Genomic DNA, 6,791 nt, shown 5'->3' with positions numbered 1-6,791 from the left:
TTCTGTAGTTTCCACACTCAGTTGGGTCATCCCTTCTTTGGGATGGGAACAAATGTAGATCTCTTCCAGTCAGTTGGCCAAGTGGTTGTTCTCCAGATTTCTTGGCACAACTTGGTGAGCACATCCAGGGCAGCAACTATTAGCTGAAATGTACCAACCACTAATGGTAAAGTTAAGAAATTGAAGATCACATGTTTTCACCAGTATCTGTAGTCTGAATTTTATAATACGTGCAATTAAAATGCATTGATGATTACTGATAATTCCAACAGGTAAAAACAAAGAGAGGTCCATAACTGGAAAATAAGGCCTCAGTAATAAAAACAGAACCTGCAATCACATGATAGAATGTTGCTAGACCAATAATTTATTTTTGTAAACACCATTTTCCAGCCATATGAACTGGCTGTACACATACACTTAATTTAGATGGAATACACATAAATCAGTCCACTATGTATCTGGAAAGAGACAATAGAGACATTCATTTCCATCAGTTAGAATGAACCTGAGACTAACTTCAGAATCAGCCATTATCTATTACTTGTATGCAAGTTCAAGTTGAAAAATGCATGAAAAACTAAGTACAGCCATGAATACTGTTGTTATTGTTATGTGCTGTTGAGTTGCCTGTGACTCCTAATGACCCTATGTACAAGAGCCCAAAACTCTGCTCTGTACTGTGTCAATCTTATTGTATCTGATACAATCATTACCCCAGCCACTTAATCAATCGTTCTCATCTCATCTTCCTCTCTTGCACTGCCCTCCATCTTCCCAAGCATGATGTCCCACTACAAGGATTAATCCTGCCTTGCAACATGTCCAAAGTATGTCAGACGAAGCTTCAGAATCCTTGCCTCCAAGGAGCAGCCCAGCTTCACCGTCTCCAGGACCAACTTGTTTGTTTTCATAGCTGTCCATGGTATATTCAATACTCTTCTCTAGTACCACAGCTTAAAGGCATCAGTTCTCCTGTTATCCCTAGTCATTGTCCAGCTTTCTGATACATAGTACATAATTATGAAGACTATGGCCTATATCAGGTGCACCTTAGTGTCAAGTCGCTTAGTGATATAGTGTGCTCTTCAGTACTCTGGAGATGTCTCTGACAGCAGACTTTCCCAATGCCATTTTTTCTTTTCATTTCCTGGCTGCTGGTGCTATGAGTGTTGATTTTGGAACCAAACAAACTGAAGCTGTTAACAACCTCAATCTCTTCACCATCTATCATGATGCTGCCAATCAGCCCAGTGGTGAAAATCTTCGTTTTCGTGATGTTGAGCTTCAATCCATATTGAAGGCTGCAGTCCTTGACTCTCTGCAGTAAGCGCTTCAGTTCCTCCTCAGTTTCAGCAAACAGGATTGTGTCGTCTGCATAACTCAAATCATTGATACGTCTACCTCTAATCCTGATGCCACATGTCTTCTTACAGAGCCCAGCCTCCCAGCTAATCTGTTCCGCATTTAAATTGAAAAAATATGGAGATAGGATACATCCTTGACGCACACCCTTCCCAATTTTGAACCATGCAGTGTTTCCTTGCTCTCTTCTGAAGCTGCCTTTTGGTCCAAGAATACGTTTCACATAAGCACAGTCATGTGTTCTGGGATTCTCATTCTTCTCAGTGTCAGACACAGTTTGTTGTGATCTATACAGTCAAATGCCTTTGTATAGTCAATGAAACACAGATAGACATTCCTTGGGTACTCTCAGCTTTCAGCCAAGACCCACACATTCAGTGAAAAATAAAAAATCCAGAACAATCAATGACTTATTCATTGCAAACACATTTTGTAAGGTACATAAACACAGGCTATCCGCATGGATTTCACCTGATGGTATGCATAGGAATCAGAACAATTACATCTGTAGAAAAAGAATCCCTGAAAAAGCTCAATTATCAGCTGTGAAAACTAGTATAGGTGCTGATTGTGGAACAGACCACCAACTACTCATACGCAAGTTCAAGTTGAAACTGAGAAAGACCAGATGAGCGGTGGGAGGATATCAAGAATATCATCCAGGAAGAATGTAAAAGTTCATTGCAAAGACAGAGGAGGAAGAAAGGACCAAGATGGATGTCAGAAGAAACTCTGGATATTTCCCTAGAGCCATGAATATATATCACCTAAATTTAGAGACCATTTCAACAATACTTTAGCTCATTGAATAATAACGGAAGACCAGACAAATTGTGTGGTTGCATTATGCATAAAGAAATAAGGAAGTACAGTTCTTAGAAAAGCAAGAAAGAAAAGATATATAAGAATGTCAGAAGACGATCTAGAACTTGTTTTTTAACTTAGAGTAGCTAATGTAAATGGAAGAAATGAAGACACAAAAGAGCTGAGAAGAAAACTTAAAAGAATAGTTTAAGAAGACAAGGATATTTTATTGAGATATGCAAAGACCTGGAGATAGAAAACTAAATTCAGCATTTCTCAAGATTAAAGACCTAAAGAAATATTCAAGCCTCAAGTTTCACTGTTGAAAAATTCTGCAAGCAAATTATTAAATGAAATGCAAGAAGCATCAAAAGAAAATGGAACTGAATGTGTAGGAAGAGTGTAATTATATTGGGAGGATTGTAACTAATCTTATGAAACAAAATATACTTCAAGTGCTCACCTGTCTGTGTTTAAAAAAAAAATTCAAACCTGAAGATAACTACCTGATCAAATGACTGCAGTACAGCAATATTTATGCACATTCCAAAATAGAGATGATCCAGTATAATACAATATTATAAACAATGATTAATATTATGCACAAGCAAAATTTTGCCTAGGATAATTTTTTTAAATTTATTATTAATTCCAATGAAAATTTACGGAGACTTTGGATTTCCATTCATTCATTGTTGCACTTTTCACCTCTCCCAACCCTCCTCACTAGTTCACTACCCTCTTGGAAAAGTAAAAGAAAAATTCTTTCATTGTTTTACAATCCCTTCCTCCAGGTCCACTCCACTATACAGCCTTCACTCTGGACTTCCGTCATGACAAAAATACCTAATCACAAATCCCTTTTAAACAGTTTTCTCCCTCATCTGTTTCAATGCAGTATACATTATTGAACCCATCTTTCTTAGTCTCTCTTAACCCCTATGTCAGTCCTGTTTTACAACAGTGGTACCATGCAGTATTTGGCCTTTTGTGACAGAGATACTTCACTCAGCATAATGTCCTCAGGGTCACCCATTTTGAATAATATTGCATGAGTTCCTTATTTTTCAATGCAGCATAGTATTCCATTGTGTGAATATACCACAGCTTCTCTATCCATTTGTTTGTTGATGGGCACTTAGATTGTTTCCAACTCCTTGCTATTATGAACAAAGCCATGATGAACATGGACGTGCATATATCTGCTTGGATGTCAGTTATGGTCTCTTTGGGGTATATTCCCAGTAATGGAATTGCTGGGTCAAATGGTATCTCTATTTGCAACTTTTTGAGAAAGTGCCATACCACCTTCCTCGGTGGTTGCACCATTTTACACTTCTACCAACAGTGAATAAGGGTTCCAGTTTCTCCACAACCTCACCAGCATTTGTTAAATTTGCTTTTCTGACTGGGGTGAGATGATATCTCATGGTTGTTTTGATTTGCATCTCTTTTAGAGCTAGGGATTTTGAACATTTCTTCGTGTGTTTGTTTGCCATTTGAATGTCTTCTTTGGTGAAGTGTCTGTTCATATCCTGTGACCATTTTTCTATCGGATTATTTACCTTTATCTTTGTGGTGAGAATAATTTTTTTAAAATACCTATAAAAGTATATCAACAGATAACTGCCAGAAATTTGAGTCATACAGAAAAGTCATAGATTGAGAGATGTAATAGCTGAAGCCAGATGAATCTTGACTAAAAAGGATATCATAAAGATGTTTACCAGTGTCATGTTGATTATGCAAAGACGTTCAACTGTGTGGATCACAACAAATTACAGTTGAGTATTACAAGGAATGAAAATTGTAGAATACTTAATTGTGCTTTTATGGAATTTGTACATGGAGTAAGAAGCATCTGTTGAAAAAAAACAAGGGATATTGCATGTTTTTATAAAAGTAGGAAAGGATGCCAGTCTAGAGACTGAGGTTTGCCGAATCTAGGCCATGGTCTTCACAATTACCTAGTATGCATGAGAGAGCTGGACAATGATAAAAGAGGACAGAAAAAGAGACAATGCATTTTGAGTTGTGGTACTGGAGAAGAATACTTAGACTGCCAAGAGAACCAACAGTTCTGTCCTGAAAGGGTGATTCAAGCTGTTTCTTGGAGGCAAAGATTTTGAGGCTCCATTTCTCATATGTTGGGCATATTGCCAGGAGAAACCAGTCCTTAGAAAAGGACATCATACTTGGAAGGGTGGAGGGAAGGTGTAGAAAAGGGAGGCTCTAGATGAGATGAACTGACACCACAAATAGGGTTATGAGAGTAGAAGCGTCTGAAAGAGTGGGATTGGCCCAGAATAGAACAGGGTTCAGAATTATTGTGCATAGGGTCACTATGAGTCACGGTCAGCTTGATGACACCTGACAACAACAACATATGTCAAAGTTACATAATTTCACAGTACTTATTCACTTTGTACGCTGAACAAATAATCTAAGAAATAAGACCATATGAGGAAGAAAATGGAAGGATTAGGATTGAAAAAAGTCTCATTAATAACCTCTAATATTGAGAAGAGATGATATAACTAGGATATATTTGCTGATATCAGATGGATCTGTTACAAGGAGTTGGAGTTTGGCAAAAAATTGTTCATGGTTCAAAAATTGTGAATGGTTCAGGGTAGGACAAGATTCTGACCTGTTACTTACAGTATTGCTCTTGCATTAAGTTATAGTTGATACAATACCACCTAAAAACAATATGTAAATGACAGGACTTGCTGAAGTGAAGTGCTTGGTGAAAGTGAAAAATACTTGAAACACTAATTGGTGAAGATCAATAACTACAGCCTTCCATAGAGATTACACTTCAGTACACTGTTGACAAAATCTCTCAATTGAACCAAGCAATAGCATCATAACAAGTGGAGAAAATATTGAAGTTGTTAATTTGTTTTACTTGCCTCCACAGCCAATGCCCATAGCAACAGCAATCAAGAAATCAAATTACATTTTAGATTGGATACATTTACTACAAAAGAGTTCTTTAAAATGATTTATGAAAATACTACATAATCTGGGAGAGACTAGAAAGTAATATGCGAATGAAATAACTCAGTCACATAAAGACAAATACTGCCTAAGACCACTATGGTGAAAATAGGAAACATGTATAAATGTTCATAGAGGAAAGGGATAGGAGACAAGGGAGGGAGAAGTACAGGAAAAGGAGAAAAAAATTACTGGAATAGCAGAGGTTAGTGGGTGAATAGAAGGAAGGAATAGGAAAGATTTTATGAGGACTTGAAGAGAAGGAGTAATAATAAGCATTGATCAATAATAATTAATTCTAGACACTTGAACTTGTGCCAGCAACCCTTAGAAGCTTGCAGCCTTGGGCCCAGCAGCAAGCAGTTGAAGAACCTCCACTTATCCCCTCTGCTCCACAGTGGCCACCATTATGCCTGAACATCATATTAACCAGTACCATCTTAATCACATGATGACACCCTTGGTTCCTGCCTGTACATTGTCCTGCCCTGCCCAGTTCAACCCCCACCCTCAGACTTATGCCAGCATCCCCTAGAGCTTATAGCCTTGGGTCCAGCAGCCAGAAGTCACAGAACAAAGGGCATCAACACTCAGCATCCACCAACACAGCACTTTCACACAGGACATAATACTGCTTTGAAAGCTATGTGCCTTAATTGGAAGGCTCCAACAATCAGCAGCTACAGAAATACAGTCCTGGAGCAGAAGATCAGAGATCAGGTCCATCCCTCCAGACTGCCTGAGAGAACAGAGAAGAAAGAGTCAGGGAACTTGGCAACCCCATTCTGCAGGCCAAGGAGCACAACAGACTTCAAGAGAGAGGGTTACAATCAGAAAACAATAGTCTTCCACTTCGGAGAACTTAGCTGTGGAACCAGAAGGAAGGAAAAGAAGCAGTGCCCATGCCCCCCCCCCCAAACCCCAACCCAGTAAACTTTGCCACAGGATGAGAAAGAAAGGACCACAAGGAGTTTGAATTGCCTTCCGCTTCCCTACTGGAGTGGTGAGCTTCCCCAAATGAAGCAAGTCCTCTCATGAGTCCAAGAACTTGAGAGAAATTCAGAGAAAGTGAACAGACCTTTCCTCTTCCAGAGCAGTGAGCTCCCAAGCCAAGGTCATCAGACTAATGACCTTCTAGGGCTAGGGCCACAGGCAAGAAAAAAATGTTATCACAGCAATGACATGGAAGGAGCAAACTACCTCACAGTCTACACAAAACCAAAGCAATATTTCACCCCTAAAGAGAGATCAATACACAGAGTCTATGGATTTCCTGAAGCCAGAAAGTCTGATGGAACTTTTTGAAACAAAATTCAAAAGAAAAATGAGTAAATCTTTTCAACAGGTGAAAGAAAAATTTGAATAATTGCAGGATTCTACAAATGAAAGCCAAGAAAAACTTTAAAAAACAATACAATACAAGTACATAAAATAAAAGGGGTATTAGAAATCCTAGAAAAACAAGAAACCACAATCCCGAATATTAGGACTGGTATCTCAGAAGCTCTCAATATGTTGGAGGGATAGATGAGCAGAATTGAAGAAATAGAACACAGAATCAGCAAAACGTAAGATATAGCTCTCAGCACCGATCTGCTAGAGTAAAAAGCAAAATCAAA

The sequence above is a fragment of the Elephantulus edwardii genome, unplaced genomic scaffold, assembly GCF_000299155.1.
Source record: "Elephantulus edwardii isolate Elephantulus edwardi_28Jun2011 unplaced genomic scaffold, EleEdw1.0 scaffold00031, whole genome shotgun sequence".
Lineage (NCBI taxonomy): Eukaryota > Metazoa > Chordata > Mammalia > Macroscelidea > Macroscelididae > Elephantulus > Elephantulus edwardii.
This window is presented reverse-complemented; position numbering follows the sequence as displayed.